At 37.4% G+C, this 19,456-nt stretch overlaps 1 protein-coding gene across 1 annotated transcript in view; it reads left to right on the top strand.

Annotated features, from left to right (window-relative positions):
- The window catches only part of F13A1 (coagulation factor XIII A chain), a 192,435-nt gene that overhangs the window by 130,284 nt on the left and 42,695 nt on the right, over nucleotides 1–19,456 (top strand). The gene's annotated exons all lie outside the window — the stretch shown is intronic.

The raw sequence follows: 19,456 nt of genomic DNA on the forward strand, positions 1-19,456 counted from the left end.
GTTGGTCCTTCATTCTCATTCACAAAGTAAGCTATGACATCAAGGAGGTGCTGCCATGATACGCAAGTGAATTATATTGAAGTGAGGGAGAATTGTGTAAAATCACCAGCTTCACTTTTTTCTTCTGGAGCCATCTGAGTCCAGTGGCAAGATATAGATCCTAACAACTGGAGAGGACCATGGATACCTTAGAACAACTTGGCCTTTTTTTAAGCTAAGATCTGGTGGACTGAGGCAATATCCATTCAATGATTAAGCTAAGTAAGAAATGAGGCAAAAAATGGCCTTTTTATCCAGCTTTAAAAAAAATCAATTTGAGAGGGGAAAACTTTCAGGGTTTCTGGCTAAAACAGAAACAACTGCTATGTACATTCACTCTGAGTCAATCTGGGCCCAAATAATGCCCAACTGGGCCTTGGCCTTGGACCTATTTAGGCCAATCAATGAGAACCAAAAAGATTGAAATTGGGAAAGAAAAAGGTCAAGGTCTCCAATTGCATCCAGGGCCATGTTCAATCGTCCTGATCTACATCTGGCCACTATATTCAGATGGCCTCAGAGGAGAAAGTGAGGTAGATGACCTTGCACAGACCTCCCTCACTTAAATCCAATTTACTTATATGCCATGGTATCACCTCCCTGATGACATGGTCCTCTTTGAGAAAGGGACAAACAACAATAACAAGAAGAAAAAAATCTAGCTGGCAAACCTCAATTTATTTTGGAAGGTTTCAATGATCAAAAAAATTTTTTTGTTTTGCATTTCTTTGGGCAGAGCACCCACAGATAAATGTATTAATACATACATATATATATGTATACACACACACACATATACTACATAGGGTGTTAAAGGAGACAATAATTATTGTTCATCCTCTCTTCCCAAATGCTGTCTCCTCTCAAAGTTTTAATGACACAGTTATAAACAGATTTTGTCTCTCTGATAAGTCTTTCCTTTTCTCTGCCATTTCTTTCTCTGTTTCATACTTACTATATAGGAGTGTCCCTCGAGGCTTTGTCCCAGACCCTCATTTCTTTTCTTTCCTTATAATCTTACTGAGGTGATTTCATCAGCTCTCATGGGCTTAATTATCATCTCTATGAAGATAATTCCCAAAAGATACTACACAGCCATTTCAGTGTCATCTGAGACTCCTCACTCTCCCACTTCACATATCCAATGCATTGCCAACTCTACCTTCACAGAATCTCTCACATGCCTCTCTTTTTTCCACACATCTATTACCTTAATTCAGTATTCCATCAACCCTCCCTTAGCTTCTACAATAACTTTCTGGTGGGTCTATCTGGCTCAAATCCATTTTCCTTCCAATCCATCCCAAACCCAGTTCTCAAAGTGATCTTTATGAAACATGTGTTTGATCATATCACCCCATCCCCAACTCAATAAAACTTTATTGGTCCCTTATTACCTCCAGGATTAAATCTAAAATCCTCTGTTAGACACTTAAATATTGTCATAACCTGCCCCTTCCTTCCTTTCCAGGATTCTTTAACTCAAATAGTGCTCTATACCTCATACAACCTGTTCCTGATGCTTGTAATGTTCTCCCTCCTCACCTCCGCCTTTTTGCCTCCCTGGAATCCTTTAAATCTCAGTTCAAATATTCACTTATACAGAAGGCCTTTTCCACCCTCCATCACTTCTTCTCATCCCTCATCACTTCTGGGATTTTCTTCTGTGAATACTTTCTCTTTATTCTCTGTATATCTTGAACAGATCTAGTTACTTACATGTTGTCGATCTAATTGGAAAATGAGCTCCTTTGCATCTCCAGGACTTACATTCATTAAGTTGTTTTTTTTAGTTATGTCTGAATATTGTGACGCCATTTGGGGTTTTATTGACAAAGATAAAGAAGTTTTTTGTTTCTCCAGTTCATTTTACAGATGAGGAAACTGAGGCAAACAGGGTTATGTGGCTTGCCCAAAGTCACACAGCGAGTAAGTGTCTGAGGCTGGACTTGAACTCAAGGAGATAAGTCTTCCCGATTCCAGATCCAATATTCTGGATTAAGTACTTCCCTGGGGTTTATTGAAGCAGTTAGCTGGCACAGGGGATGGAGCATAGAGTCTGGAGTCAGGAAGATCTGGGTTCAAATTTAGCTCAGATTAAACTATCTTAAGTTTAGTTAGAGCAAGTCACTTCATTCCTGTTTGCCTCAGTTTCTTCAGCTGTAAAATAGGTATAAGAATCTACTTCCCAAGATGTTGTAGATACAAGTTGCAAGATACATGCACCTCCCAAGGTAGATGCATTTGTAAAATGGTTATAATAATAGCATCTGCCTCCCAGGGTGGTTGTGAAGTTCAAATGAAATCATTGTAAAGCACTTCCATAATGTCTGCTACATGGTAAGCCCTATATAAATGTTAGATATTATTATTATTTCTAATTGTTGAGAGTACACAAAGAACAGTTACCCAGAATGAGCAGGCATGGGTAGACTGAAATTCATGTCATTATGTGGAATAGTAAAATCAGTGAGTTCGAGATCCATTGGAGCAGTAGCATTCTTTCCAACTGTAAAACTCAATGATTTTTGTCTTTTCCATACACATATTTGAAAACTATGTTTCATTGTTCAGCCCAAAGTTTCTCCCCACCTCTTTCACTGAAGAATCATAGATCTAGATCTGGAAGAGGCTTTAAAGGATATTAATTGAAACAGGCTCTAATGAACCTCAGATTTAATTTCAGGAAACTCCCCAGGGCCAACTAAATGGACAGGGAAAGTTAGAGGGTCAGGGAAAGTTGGAGAGGTGGGATTAAACCCTGTGAATCTCTGAACCCTCCACATTCAATCCCTCTGCAAATCTCAAGCCAAAAGTCACTTTGATTTTTGTCAAATTCCAGGTAACTTTAAGAGCAATTTCAGAGGTGCCCTTCCCACTTCATAAAAGCTATAAGTGATTCCCTGGAATTCACCTGAAGATGGCTCTTACTCAAGGTTGATGTGGCTTTATTTTGAAGATCCCTCTTCCCACTTTCACCCTGTCTTAGTTTCTCAAAAGAGACTGGGATCTTTCAGGCGATATAGATGTTCTGAAACAACTTAAACAGAACCTAGATGTCTTCATAATTTCCTTAATTGAAAAAGCAGGGGATTGTTTCAATGTGGGTTTAGAGATTTTGTTGATCCTTCTTCTCTGATGCTCTCTAGTCTGAATCTGTCGATTCAGGGGATTGCGCCAAACTGAACCAAGGGTAGTGAGTCAAAGAAATGATGTTAATACCCTGAGACAAAACCCACATTCACTCTACCCCCGGTTATCACTCTGCATGTAGCATCATTGGCTACCAAAAAGTATCACTTAGGTTTGCCTAGATTGAAAAAGAGGATGATCAGATGAAATCTTTGTCTACAGTAAACTCTTCCTCTCACTTTATATCTCTCATCTTTCATCACCGTATTTCCCACTACAAACTCCAGTCAAATAGTTTTTTTCTCTTACCTGATTTCATCACTTATCTTTGAGCTTTTAAATTTGTCACTCCCTCCATATGAAATGCCCCATTTCCTTCAGTTCTTCCAGTCTCTTTCCCCTCTCTCCTTCAAAGCAATTCTTCAGGTTATCCTCTTCCATGAACCCTTTCTGGACTGAATCCATCTGGCTCTTTTCTCTCCTTTGATCTATAGTCCATCATTACTTATAGTCTGTATGGTATTTCTTTGTACCAGCAGGTACCAGTTATCACTGTGTCTACTTCTCCAATGGCTAAGGGATCAAGCTAGAAGCAGAGCTGGGGCCAGGGACAGTGAGGATAAGTGTAGACACAGTGTGCGTGTGTTAATTCTCTGATTACTAGCCAAATAAACTTTAGTCTTAAAGATTTGTTGCTTTAGGGGATTGGCACTAGACCTGTGGTTTTATTCCTATAGGAAACTCCTAAACAAGGAAACTCCCTCCCTTCCAGTACAGGTCAACCCCTTCTCTGCAATTTATGGTATTATAGAGTTGTCTATGGCCCCAAAAGGTTAAATGCTTTGCCTAGAATCACTTCAACCAATATGTGCCAGAGGCAGAATTTGAATCCAGGACTTCCTGACTGAGGTTAGCACCCTAACCAAGACCCACTGCTTCTCTCTGTTATTTTATACTACCCATAACAGTTCATTCGGCATAGAAGACAGGAGACTTTCTGATAGTCAGAAAGACCTGGCTTCCTGTACTGCTTCTGCATGTGGTGTTTGTGTGACCCTAGACAAATCATTTGTCATCTCAATTCTCTTGCAGGGGTCCTCAAACCTTTTAAATAGGGGGCCAGTTCACTGTCCCTCAGACTGTTGGAGGGCCGGACTATAGTAAAAACAAAAACTTTGTTTTGTGGGCCTTTAAATAAAGAAATTTCATAGCCCTGGGTGAGGGGGATAATCGTCCTCAGCTGCTGCATCTGGCCTGCGGGCTGTAGTTTGAGGACCCCTGTAAATTAGGCTGTGAAATACAGATCTACCAATGTGTGCTTAGTAGTGGGAGTTTGCTCAATGAAATCACAAATCAGGCAAACAAAACTGACAATATGTTTTCCTCACAATAAGTGATTTTTTTTTATCAATATCATTTCTAATTTTACAAAAGAAGTTGAGACTCAAAAAGTCTTCACAATATGTCTTCAGTCCTCTCTCATTTACTACATCATTAAGTCCCAACTTGGTTTCTTGATAGATGAGAGTAAGGGGACAGGATACATGATGGGTAGAGCACTGGATTTGGAGTCAGGAGAATCTGAATTTGAATCCTTTCTCAAGCCCTTACTAGCGATGTGACACTGAGACAGTGAATTAATTTCTGTATACTTTAGTAAGCTTAACTAAAAATTGGGGGTTATATTATCTTTTGCCTCATAAAGTTGTTGTGAGGATCAAATGAGATAATATATATTAAGCACTTTGTAAGTACTTAAATACTATCTAAATGTAAGTCATTATAATTGTGATTATGATTTGTTTCTGTGTCCTCTTTGTAAGTAATGTTCCTGTTCTCCCTTAGCATACACTTAGTTCATTATGGAGTTTTCCAACCTTTCCATATAGTGTAGAAGAGTCCTTTGCCCACTGCCATCATATTATAAATGATGAGTGACTGAGTGAGAGGATAATTTCAACCAATCAGAGGAGAGAACAGCTGTAGACCATCAAAAAGACATACCCGACCCGAGCTATTGAACCTCGTGATAGTAAATGAAATTCAGTGTAGACAAGTACAAGGTAACAGCCATTGCAAGAACCAATTTCAGCTACTTGTCCCTGGTGTGCTGATGGTTTCTGAATTATTTGTAACCTCTAGGGGAAAGTATCTATGAATCACTATGGACAGTTTAATGAAGATGCTTGCTCAGGGTTCAACCACAATCAAAAGAATGAATGGGTATGTGAGGGTGTCCTGGAGAGGGAAGAGTCAGGAACATAATTTCATCAGGCATGAAATAAATTAATGGTTTGACTTCCCCTTGGATAACTTGAATTTGGTCACCTAATTTCATAAAGGGCTTCATAGAATAGAAAGTAGATAAAAACAGGTGTTTAAACTTATTAGACTTATAGAAGTGGCTAGGGGAGTCCTTTCCTTCCAAGCACAGTTAGCAGCATTCTCCTTACCTGAAAAAGGAGAGGGCTCCTTGAGAGTAATGTCTGTCTTTTACCTTTCTTTGCATCTCTGACATTTAGCACAATGCCTTGCACACAGTAGGTGCTTCATAAATGTTTATTGAATGACTGGCTCCTTGGTGATAATAATCAATGTGCAAGAATAAACACTTGGTGAGTGGAACTAAGTAAATGAAATAAGGTGTGTGGGAGGTGTGTGATCAGCTCCTAATTATTCCCACTGAAGAGAGCAGATATATAGGTGAAACTAAATGGGAAATCATCTGAAGATCATTTTTATTTGACTTTCAGAATGAGTTTTTATATTTTTGAATATATTTGGGAATATTCTTTTAAAAATTGTGAGCTACATTATGAAGATATGACTTGGGAGGAGCTGGGAAATTATCCAGTTTCCCCATGCTGGATTCTTATTCAGGTCTTCTCTACAATATTCCCCAGGCTAAGAATAAACACTTTCCATGCTAGGAATAAGTTTTTCTCTCTTCCAGCTGGATAGAAGGTTTGTTCTCTCTCACATCCTAGTTGGAGAAAGGGAGGTGGTTAGTTACTTGATTTTCAAAGGATTTCTTCTACATGCAGAGTAAATAGAGAAAATTGATTTTGTCAATACAAGAAGTGCTTAGGTAGAATGATATTAATAACTTACATTTATATAGTGCTTTACAATTACAAAGTGCTCCACAAATATTATTTCATTGAATTATCACAGCAGCACCCCCGTAAAATAAGTCACATAATCATTATTTATTATCATCTAATAGATGAAGAGCTTAAGCTTCATAGAGTTGATTTGCCCAAATTACAGACCTAGGAGGTTAGGGACTCAGAATTTGAATCAAGGGTCTTTGGTCTTCAAATACAGGGTTCTTTACACTATGTCACACTGCCTCCAACAAACAATATAAAATTTCTCTAAGAGAAAGCATTTTGACATGAGCCATCTTCCTCCAAGCAAGGGAGTCAAGCATATGACTATCCATTTGTGTTATATCTTTTTGTATGCACACATGCTGGCCCAAAGTCTTATCCAAAGTGGATGACCACTGATGATATAACATGGGTAGAGGAAGGCTCCTCATCAGGAATGACAAAGGGCTAAAAAGCAGGCATCCATCTGCATTGATGGAAAGAGCTTCCTTCCCTGAGATTCCCTCAACTAAGGAAATCACAATTCTAGTCTATATATAGATTGTTGCTTAGTCACTTTTCAGTAGTGTTTGACTCTTTGTAACCCCATTTGGGATTCTCTTTGCAAAGATCCTAGAGTGGTTTGCCATTTCCTTCTCCAGTTCATTTTACAGATGGGGAAACTGAGGCAAACCAGGTTAAGTGACTTGCCCAGAGTCACACAGCTAGCAAGTGTCTAAAACCAGATTTAAACTCAGGAAGATGTTTCAGATTCCAAGCCCAGTGCTCTACCCACTATACCAAGTATTGACCCTACACATATAAATGTATGCATATATATGTATATATGGAGATAGATAAATAGACAGATAGATGAATGGATGTAGGTATGTAGAAAGATTGAAAACTATAGGCAAATCATTTTACCTTGTTATGCTCCATTTTGTCACCTATAAAATGAATTGGAGAAGGAAATGGCAAACTCCCTCAGTATCTTGGCCAAGAAAACCCCAAAAGGAATCATGAATAATTAGATATAACTAATCAACAAAACAACAAGCAAAATGCATATACAAATATGTACACAAGTATATATATATGCAAATATGCACACATATATGCATATGTATATGTAGGATATGTATGTGTATCTATCTCTCTCTCTCTCTCTATATATATATTTTAATAGCCTTTTATTTATAGGTTATATGTATGGGTAACTTTACAGCATTAACAATTGCCAAACCTCTTGTTCCAATTTTTCACCTCTTACCCCCCACCCCCTCCCCCAGATGGCAGGATGACCAGTAGATGTTAAATATATTAAAATATAAATTAGATACACAATAAGTATACATGACCAAACCATTATTTTGCTGTACAAAAAGAATCAGACTCTGAAATATTGTACAATTAGCTTGTGAAGGAAATCAAAAATGCAGGTGAGCATAAATATAGGTATTGGGAATTCAATGTAATGGTTTTTAGTCATCTCCCAGAGTTCTTTCTCTGGGCGTAGCTGGTTCAGTTCATTACTGCTCCATTGGAAATGATTTGGTTGATCTCATTGCTGAGGATGGCCAGGTCCATCAGAACTGGTCATCATATAGTATTGTTGTTGAAGTATATAATGATCTCCTGGTCCTGCTCATTTCACTCAGCATCAGTTCATGTAAGTCTCTCCAGGCCTTTCTGAAATCATCCTGTTGGTCATTTCTTACAGAACAATAATATTCCATAATATTCATATACCACAATTTATTCAGCCATTCTCCAACTGATGGGAATCCACTCAGTTTCCAGTTTCTAGCCACTACAAAAAGGGCTGCCACAAACATTCGTGCACATACAGGTCCCTTTCCCTTCTTTATAATCTCTTTGGGATATAATCCCAGTAGTAACACTGCTGGATCAAAGGGTATGCACAGTTTGATAACTTTTTGAGCATAGTTCCAAACTACTCTCCAAAATGGTTGGATTCGTTCACAACTCCACCAACAATGCATCAATGTCCCAGTTTTCCTGCATCCCCTCCAATAATCATCATTATTTTTTCCTATCATCTTAGCCAACCTGACAGGTGTATAGTGGTATCTTAGAGTTGTCTTAATTTGCATTTCGCTGATTAATAATGACTTGGAGCATCTTTTCATATGACTAGAAATAGTTTCAATTTCTTCATCTGAGAATTGTCTGTTCATATCCTTTGACCATTTTTCAATTGGAGAATGGCTTGATTTTTTATAAATTAGAGTTAATTCTCTATATATTTTGGAAATGAGGCCTTTATCAGAACCTTTGACTGTAAAAATATTTTCCCAATTTATTGCTTCCCTTCTAATCTTGTCTGCATTAGTTTTGTTTGTACAAAACTTTTCAGTTTGATTATATAGATATATGTATGTAGGACAACATGGTACAGTGAATAATGCAGAGAGGGCTTCAAAGCCAGGAACACTTGGTTTTAGGTGCTGCCTCTTACCATAATGGTTGTATGACTCTGGGCAAGGCATTTAACTTCCTTGTTTTTCTAGGTAGCTTTCTTAGACTATAAATTGTAGAGAAGGTACTGACCCATGTAAGGCAGTTTTGTTTTGTTTTTTTACCAATTGTAATCTCATTGATCTAGGGAACTCCCAGTGAGGAAAATTTTTCTACTAATCTAGATGGTCACATGCACTGCACATTATAAGCTTTGAGAATTGTCTGAAAGCACTAAAAGATTAATGATTTAGCCAGGGTCATACCAGTATGAATCAGAAGTGAGATTTATACATACACACATATATACGCATACACATGCATATGGATGCTATCAGATTTGAAATATTATATTCACAAAAGGCTATTCCATGCAGAAGTATAATTTTGGGATTTATTGAATATGTTGGTTTGGTTGTTAAAAAATCTTTTAGATAATACATATGTGCAAATAAATACTTAATTCCCGAATGTGTTGAAAAAGTCTGCCTTGCAGGATATAAACTCAGGCATTTGTTGATTTTTTTTTCCATTTTTCAAAGGAAAAAAGCCCTCTGAAAAGGAGGAAAAGAAAGCAAGCTCTGATATGTTTTCAGAATTGCAGGCATAAATGTGTTTACTAGCAGTATGAAATAGTCTTTTGTTGGATGCAGAGCTAGGTAGTAGAGCATTAGCCAGTCTTTATTCCCATTTCCCCTGGCTTTCTTACCACAGAAAGAAATTAACAGAAATGTTGAATGATTTTTTAAGCCCTATATTAATATCCCAAGCACTGCTAAACTCCTGTTTTTCCCTAATAATGAGAGGAAAGGTCAACATGGATGCCTGAAATCTGCAAGTAATCCCTAAACCTTATCTGAATCATTCCTATGATTCTCTTCCTTTACCATCATCACTGTTAATGTGGAACAGCCCTGAGGAAATGAATTCTGTCTCTGCTCTCATCTCAACCCTGCCACCTCTGGTAACAAATGACAGCAGACAGAGAAGAGACTGAAAAGGGTGGCCTGACAGAGAATAGAAATCAAGGATCTGAGAAGTTTTCATTATTTTCATGTTAAAAGATATTTCATTTCATTAGTACGCATAATTTTTCCATTAAGGCAGATCATAATCCCTCTACACCTTAGTGAAAAAGTGATTAACCTTTTGTATGTTATGGGCCCCTTTGGCAATCTGATGAAGTATATAGATTCCTCTGGAAAAAAATGTTTAAGTACACAAAATATATAGTATTATAAAGGCCAACAATTATAAAGCAAAACAATTACATTGAAACATGGTTATGAAAATTTAAAAAAAAAATTGGACCTCCTGAATTCTATCCACAAACCTTTTCAGTCCCAAGTTTAAAAAGTATTCCTTAGTGGATGGTTTCCTGATTTGGGGTGGTCAAAACAATTCATTAACTGGTAACTAAACTGAAGATTGCTTTTTCTTTACTTACTTAAAGTGATTCTCCTCTTCCTCCTCCTTCTCCTCATTCTTCTTCTTATTGCTCTTCTCCTTCTCTCCATTCTTCTCCTCTCCATTCTTATTCTTCTTTTTTCTCCTCTCTCTCTCTCTCTCTCTCTCTCTCTCTCTCTCTCTCTCTCTCTCTCACACACACACACACACACACACACACACACACACACCTTTCTATGTTGGTAATGCCAGAATTTTTACTATATTATCCCAGTTTTTAAGATCTTAGCCTTGCCTTGATGCCAAAAAAGATGCAGTGGAGTAGAACTTTAAGGGAGTGGTAAAAGACAAATCAGAATATTAATAATCAAAGTTTGATTATTTTCCTTTTTTTAAGTTGATTATTCTTAAAGATGCATGAAAATTCCCTTAAGATCTATGACTACAGACTTAGCAGAACAATCTTCTTAGCAGGAATGAAAAACATCATAGTTTGATATACATATATATGAATGTGTATTCTATTATATACGAATGTGTGTATGTGTGTTGCTCAGTCAATTTAGTCATATCCAAAACTTTCTGACCCTAATTGAAGTTGTCTTGGCAAAAATATTGGAGTGGTTTGCCATTTCCCCCTCCAGTCCATTTTACAGATGAGAAAACAGAGGCAAACAGGATTAAGGGACTTGCCTGTATATATCTGAAGTCAGATTTGAACTCAGGAAGATAAATCTCCCTGACTCCACCTGATATTCTGTCTACTATATCACCTAGCTGCCTCATATGTATATAGATATACATATATCTGAAACTCAGGAATATATTTTATAGAAAACTTTGTAGATGGAAATTTGAAGTATTTTATTCTGTATGTAAATAAAGATTTTTTTTTTTACATTTTAGAATATGCCACAAAACCCTCAAATTACTTAGAAGTAATTTACTCACTCTCAATCTCTCTGGTATCAATGGTTTTTAGTCAGTCCACAAACATTTATAAAACTAGGCTGTGTGCTATGAAGGTTCTAGATAGATCAATGAAGAGACAGTGACAGACCGGGGCAGGGGAGGGGGGAACAACAGAGACAGAGAGACACACAGAGAGAGACAGAGAAAAAGGGGAGGGAGGGAGGGACAGAATCAGAGACACAAGAGATAGACAGAGATGGAGAGAGAGAAACAGAAAGAGCCAGTCAGAGAGACAGAAACAAGGAGAGAGCAGGGGAAAGAGAGAGATGAATATAACTCAGGATTCCAGCCAAAACTGGTGATTTTGCATGAGATGCTCATAATTGATGGAGAAAAAGCTCTGGAGTCATCCTCAACCCTCACACAGCTAGACATGATCCAATATTATTGAGTCAGCATCCTCTCTATTAATTAGAAGTTTCATTCAAAATGCTTCAAGCTTTTCTGGAAACCTGGATTATAAGAGGAAAACAGAGTAATAGAAACACAAAACAGAAAAGAGATGGGAAGATAGGAAAGGAGAGAGCCCATGTTTTATGCCAGGATTCTAGTTGGTAAAATGCTTTGCTGGTATGACTACTTTTCGACATACTTGCCTCTTATCTTGAGTGAGCAGTCATTTAGCCGGGCAAGAAGGAGGCTAGCACAAATCCTCCAAACATCCCCCTCTTTTTTGTTTGTTTGTCTGGCAATTGTTTCCTGCAATCCCATCTTTTCTATATTAGATTTTCCTTGACAACCTCCATTCATCTCTCTCACAGCCCTACTGCAAAAGTTAGGCTATTTCTGATTGCTTCCTTAGGGAATTCTTCAGTTAGCTCCCAACATCAGAGAAATAAAAGGCCTCATAGGACACAGACTCTGCAGAGCTCAGGTCTGCACATACCTGGCTAGGCCTCTGGCAAGCCCCGTTGACTCACCTGTCCCTGGAGAAGACCAAGACTTCCTGCTTCTAACCTCCTCCCCGGCCCCTAAGAGGAAACAGCAACATCTCAGAGTACAAAGCAGGGCACCAGACTCTCAGCCACATAAAAGATTCCACTGACATGCCTTCCTTTCTCTGAATAATTCCTTTTCTGTCATCTTGCTTCATTAACTTTCCTAACTGACAAGTTTTTCCTCCATCCAGGCTTTCATTTCCACTTTGAAATGTCTTGTTAGACAAGCCTCAGAGCCCACTGATTTCTTTCCACTTCCTTTTTTTTTAACCTATTGTGACTAGAATGGTCAGAATTTAAGAATGCTAAAACTCCAACTTTTTTTCCCTTATTGCTAATATCATTGCCTGCATTAGGTGCCCAGAAGTAGAACAGGGGAGGTGGGTCTGTTCTATCTGCCATCAGAATACAAATTATTTCCCAGGTAAATGACTGGCTTCTTTCCATCCTCTACCATTCTTTGCAATAAAAGAATTTCAAACACTTTAGTTTATTTTTGAAACTGTTCCAAGTCAGCTCCTTTAGGGCTTTTCTCTGTCTTGTTTGTGCTTTCCCTTGGGCCCTAATAAAACTGTAGAAACAAAGTTACAAGCCCATCTCTCTTTCTTTGCTTTTAAGAACTATTTCTCTTTGAAACTTTCTGGACAGATTGTAAATGAGATGACCCTGTGGTGTGCTTAAGCATCCAGCCAAGTGAAGGCATTAAAGCCCTCATTGCTTTAATTAACCACTTTATTACCTTGAACATACAGCACTCATAGCTGCAGAAGCTGACCTTGGTGGGTGTAGAGTATACGGGTCTGGTTTTCCTCCTCCCTGTGGCCACCCTCCCCCCAATAACGGACATGACCTTAGCCAGATGTTAGGGATAAGACATCTTTTTAGAGCTGGTTTCTTGCTTCCAAGTACTGGGAAACCAATACCAGCCTCCGGTAAGGAGCTACCTATCTGTTAGAGGTGCTGTTTGCCTGAGGAGAAATAAAAAGGCGCTCCTGGCCATGTGCCATTGGTGAAGAGCCACTGCAGAAACTCTGAAGGTTTCTTGCAACAGCACTGCCAGGGTATTAGCATTCTGCAAGGATACAGCAATGCTTTGCAAAGAAGCACAAAAATTGCCAGCCATCCCTGACTTTTGAGAGGGGCACAGAAAATAAAATAAAGGAAAAGAAAGCCTTTGCTAATCATTATAAAAAGCATCATGAATACCTCAATTTACCAGAACCTTAAATTACCTGGAATTTTTTTAACTCGACTATTGAGGGGAAGAGACAACAAGGAAACACACTTAGAGCATAAATTTGTTTAGAGAGAGAGAGAGAGAGAGAGAGAGAGAGAGAGAGAGAGAGAGAGAGAGAGAGAGAGAGAAAGCTTTATTTTAATCCCTCTTTTGGGATTATACTATTTTGGTAATCCTGGACAAGATACTTTACCTCTGTGGGTCCTAGTTTCCTCACCTATAAAATAGAAGGTTTGGATTTAGAGGATCTCTAAGATTCCTCCCAGGTCCAAATCTAGGATCTCATGACCCCAGACATTCAGGGTTTGTTATTCTGGGTACAGTGTAGCCTGCCTGATTGTCCCTACCTTCTACATCAGAGGTGTCAAGCAATCCAGTTTGCATTGGCCACTGTACTCCTGAATGGTCCAGAATAAAATTAAAATATAATTGGAAAAGATTTAACAACTACAACAACAACAACAACAAAAACAACAAAAACAGAAATACCACAGAACATAGATGATGTGAATGTATAGTTTTCTGAGTCAGTATATGGCCTGTGGGGTTCCTCATTAGGGTGAGTGGCCCCTGCCTTTCTACTTAAGATTGATGTCACTGTTCTATAACCATAAGATCACATGATAATAATCGATATTTAGAATAATGACTGGGGCTACTAGGTAGTACAGTGATTAGAGTGCTGGGCCTAAAATCAGAAAGACTTATCTTCCTAAATTAAAATCTGGCTTCAACTTGGCAAGTCTCTGTTTGCCTTAATTTTTTTATCTGTCACAAGAGATGGAGAAAGAAACAGCAAATGCTAATATCTCTGCCAAAAAAAAAAAAAAAAACCCAAATGGGATCATGAAGAGTTGGACAAAACTGAAATAACTAAGCAATGACAATTGCTTATCTGTCTTAGAAGAATTGAATTACTCATGCATTTTAGAAAAATATTCAGTCACACAAGATGATAAAAAAAGGTGGTCATACGTAAACTAATAGGGAAAGACAATTAACTGGAAAATTCCATTTAATTGAGACTATATCAAGTGTCTATTTTATATGAATCTGTAGAAGACTCCATAAAAACTGAATTTTATAGATCCAATTCTTGCCCTCTAAGAACTTACTTAACACATAAAACAGACGGTCATGAAATGGGAAGAAATGTTAAGGATATACAATTCAACAATATTAAGTTCCTAATATTGTACCGAGTACAGAACTATAATGTTAAAAATTAATTCAGGCTCTATTCTCAATTATCTTATATGACAGCACAGGGATGGAGGGGGAGATGAGATCAGTTACTTACAGAAAATGGTAATATAGTATAGAATGTAACAGGAATAAAGAGAGATATAAACAATGTACTTGTAAAGAATATTTGGAAAAAGAACCCATTTATCTCCAAAGAAGACTTGGCTCCTAAGCTCAATCTTGAATTAATTAACACACATGTAAGTGCTCACAAACTAAATCTGTGTAGCAGTTGTGTTGAGGTGTAGACCACATGTTGAGGTCTACATTTGGGGTACCTAAATGAAATTAGGGTTTAGTTAAGGCCTAGTGGCAGGTTTGGGGTACAGGGAGTCAAACAGAGTTCCCCTGCAACCGCCTTGGATTCGTCGCAAGGAAATGGCGGTATATGAGGTCTAGTAGCTGCGCAGAATTCCCAATAAAAGCATTTATTGGCCTGGAGAGCTAGATTAATAAAAGAGGTTTATTACTGAGTTTAGAAGTAGGAGATAGGTGAAGGTAGAGATAAGGAGGGCACTGGACAGAGGGTCCAGTGGACAGAGGTTCCTCACATGGCGACCATGTTTGGAATCTCTGCAAAGAGGGGTTCCCAGTGTGGTCCTTTTAAGTCGGAGACTTAGCTCGAGGGGCTTTGGGGTGTAGCCCCAAAGTTGGCTCAGATCCAGCTGGGGCTGGGACAGGTCCCGATCTTCTATTGGAATTCAAAGGAACCAGGATTTGTGAGTCAAAGGGTAATTTACATTAGCTAGGGGGGTTGGGAATCAAAGATTGGAATCTTTCCCGCATCAGTTGACAGACCCTGCCCTTGAGAATCTTACATTCTAAAGAGAGAGCAAATGCAGAGAGGTGGAAGGCTGCTTTTAAGATTAAGATCAACATGCAATCATGTTGGTTTGGACTGTAGACTATGTGATAGAGTATGATGAAATAAGGCTGGACAGTTAAATTGGAGCCAAATTCTAAAGGACCTACTGGCAGCTAAGGGGTTCAGTGGACAAAATGCCAGGCCTGCAATCAGGATGAGCTGAATTCAAATCTAGTATCAGACATCTAGTAGCCTGGTAACTCTGCATAATATCACTTTACCTCTATTTGTTTCAGTTTATTCATATATAAAATGGGGGTAATAATAGCCCCCACCTCCTAAGACTGTTGTGAGGATAAATAAGACAGTATTTGTAAAGCTTTTAGCACAGGGCCTGGCACATAATAGGTACTATGTAAATAAATGCTTATCCCCTCCTCTTCCTTCCTCTAGTGTACTCAAAAAAAAAAAAAAAAAAAAAAAAAAAAAAGATTATTTTGGCAGCTATGTGAAGGATGGAATAGAAAGAAGGAAGACCTAAGAGAAGGAGGCCAGGAAAGAAGCTAATACAATAGTTCATGGAAAAGAATATAGGGACCAGGGCTGGGGTAGGAGTTATGTGAACAGAGAAAAGAGAGACTGTGCAGAGGATTTCTGCAAATATTTATCAGATCATAAATTTGAGATTAGAAGACATCTTAGAGGTCATTGAATCAAACACCCATGGTTTATAGATTAGCTTCAAGAGGTGAATAACTTGCCTAATAGACAATAAGTGATAACTATGATTTGACCTGAGTCCTCTGACCCCAGATCTAATGTTCTTCATACTATATTAACTCATTTTAATCTCAAAACAACGTGAAGATGGTTAACTTATATCAGATTTCTTGCTGTGTTGGAGAACGGAGAAGGGGAGAGAGAGGGAGAAAAATTTGGAACACAAGGTTTTGCAAAGATAAATGATGAAAACTATCTTTGCATGTGTTTGTAAAAATAAAATATTATTTATAAAAGAAACAAGGAACAATTTAAAAACAACAACAACATATGGAGAAGCTAGCCTAAGTATATGTTCTTATCCTCATTTATGGAAGGGGAAATTGAGTTTCTAAGAAACTGACTGCCCAATGTAACCAAGATCAATTAGGTGGCACCATAGTGAACAGAATACAGCCTAGAATCAGACATCTTTCTGAATTCAAATCCAGCCTCAGATATTAACTAGATGTGGAATATTAAGCAAGTCTTTAACCCAATTTGCCTCAATTTCCTCATCTGTAAAAATGATCTGGAAAAAGAAATGGCAAACCATTTTAACATCTTTCTCAAGAAAACTACAAACGGGATCATGAAGAGTCAGCCAGGACTGAAAAACAATTGAACAACAAAAAGATAATCAAGCTGGTTAAATAATAGAATTGAGACTTGAAGTCAGGTCCTTTGATTCCGGGTCCACTTCTTTCTCCCACTAATTAGGCTGCTTCCCCCTCAAAGAAAGACCTATTTAAAAAAGAAAAAAAGAAGCTACAGAGATTAAATAACAGAAACATGGATGTTATACAAAAATTGGAGATTAAGCATATTTAGGAGTGAAATTGTAAATAGGTGATTAGTCTCAGACCTTCAATATCATGAGCAAACACCACTTTTCTTTAATAGCCACAAAGTATTCAGGGGGAAAAGGAGTTTCAGTGGGCTGTATAAGTCAGCTTGGCATAGTGGAGAAAAGATAATGCAAAATTGGAAAAGAGCAAATCGTGTCCTAATTTTTTAAGATAAGAAAAGAATGAAGTCTTTAAATGAATGAATGAATCATTAAAGGGATGGTCAGTGAAGATCTACAAACAGAAAGCATTAAGAAAGAAACTATACTCTCATGATGGCTTTATCAAGACTGGCTCATGCCAGACTGACCTCATCTCCATTTTTGATAGACCAATAGATCAAGGGAATTTTGCGGATACAATTTATCAGGATTTTAATCCACTCCCAAAAAAGTCATGTTGTTTTAATGGAAAAAACTGAGACCGGAGTTAAATTTGAACCTAATTGAATGTCTAGACTCAAAGAGCAATTATCAGTGGCTCAATCTGATGTTAGGAAGAGCTCTCTATTGGAGGAGCCTAATGCTCAGTCCTGGGGTGTGTGCTGTTTGACATTTTTATTGTGATTTAGATAAAAGCATAGAGAAGTTATAAAACTGAATCACTAACTTTCTTTCCTAGACTGACCTCCCAATTATAGATCACACTCTGGAAAAATATCTATTTTTAAATCTATCTATTCCCATTTCTGAGTTTTCCCAGTATTGAATCTTACTTTTCTAATAAATTCTTCCAGAAATACAGACAGTTTCATAATATATCATCATTATTCTAATTACTGTTTTAAAAGAAAAGCCAAGTGTTTGACAATACTAACTAGTAGCTTTATAGTACTTTAAGGTCTACAAAGTGCTTTTATAAATATTATCTCATTTTAAATTCACAGCAGTCTTGGGCATAGGCACTATTATTATCTCCATTTTAAAACTGAGGAAATTTAATTAGGCAGAGGCTAAGTGACTTGTCCAGGATCATATAACTAGAAAATGTCTAAGGCTGGGATTAAACCGAGGTTTTCCTGACTCTGGATCAGTTGCTTTATCCATTGCACCACCTCATTGCCATTTTAAAAATAAAGGTAAATAAATGTTTATGAAATAGATGTAAGCCTGCTACCAGGAAACTACAGGTTCACACCCTTTCAGAAGGAAAATGTATAATCATCATCTTGGTTTACAGTCCCTCTTCCATGTCCACTGTGGCCTCATTTAATCGGCCCCTCTTGAAGGCTTCTACATAGTTTTTCCTGCCTTCTTCTTCCATCTTTCCACAAATCCGAAGTGTTGGGAAAGAAAAGCTTGTCTTTGAAAATCAGCTCATCAAAAAAAAAAAGAAAGAAAGAAAGAAAGAAAGAAAATCAGCTCATCCACTGGGCTCCAACATCACCCTAAACTCCCTGGGGGTCACAGAGGGGGATGATGGAATATCTTTTTTCATTCCTTTCCTGTCTTCTGATCTCCTTGGCAATTTCTGGATTCAGTATGGCCAAGATAATGTTATATTCATATATATATATATGAATGACACAAATACATGCCATATATAATATGCATATATATACACATCTTATGAGCTCATAGAATTGAAAACAATTGAAAAATGACATAATATATGTAAATTTATATATATGTACAAATTATATATATACAATTTATCTCAACACATAGTTTCAATTTATACTTAGATAAAGGGCTTTCAATATGTTGGCTATCATTTTTGGTCTTTGCAAGGACATAGTATTACTTTTAATCACAGCAACTATATGATTCATAATAGCACTTTCTTTCCCCATATTCTATTACTTTAAGAACTTTACAGAAAACTCTGAAGAGCTATGTGTCCCTAAAGTAGCAGATTAGATAGTTTCTAAACAAGAATTATGTGAAGGTTCCATTGTTATATTATATATTATTATATCATATATTATATTATATATTATATATAATATTTCCTCCTTTATTTAGCCCTACATGTGAATTTATAATGATTTTTGTAGAATTATAGTGAATACAAAATTATTTCTATACAGTGGTCTAGGACCATAAGCACCAGATGGATTATCACTGTAACAATCCTTATGAAGAACCATGCTTTTTATAAATCAAAGCTCAGAGAGGGAAAGGGAAATGGAAAGAGGAACCATTGATGGAAGGTTGCCTCAGAATCAGCAGGAGAGATTGGCTAGAGAATGGTAGAAAAACCAGCCTTACCAGATGGGCTCAAATGTCGAGTTTCCATGGTACCCGGTAGTTTCAAGTCAAAGCTATATATAAAAGAATCCAGAGGCATGTATTTCCTATCCAAATAACCTCTGTTCTCCACATCAACCACACACATACACAGCTCAAATGATAAAATTCTCTCTTTTATTATCTTGTATGTATTTTGCATTAACTCATTTGTTCACATCTTGCATGCCCTCAATAGAATGTAAACTCCTTGAAGGGAAGGAAATATTGATTTTATCTTTTGATTCATGCTTTTGTACACAGTAGATGCTT

This window comes from Sarcophilus harrisii, chromosome 1, assembly GCF_902635505.1.
Source record: "Sarcophilus harrisii chromosome 1, mSarHar1.11, whole genome shotgun sequence".
Lineage (NCBI taxonomy): Eukaryota > Metazoa > Chordata > Mammalia > Dasyuromorphia > Dasyuridae > Sarcophilus > Sarcophilus harrisii.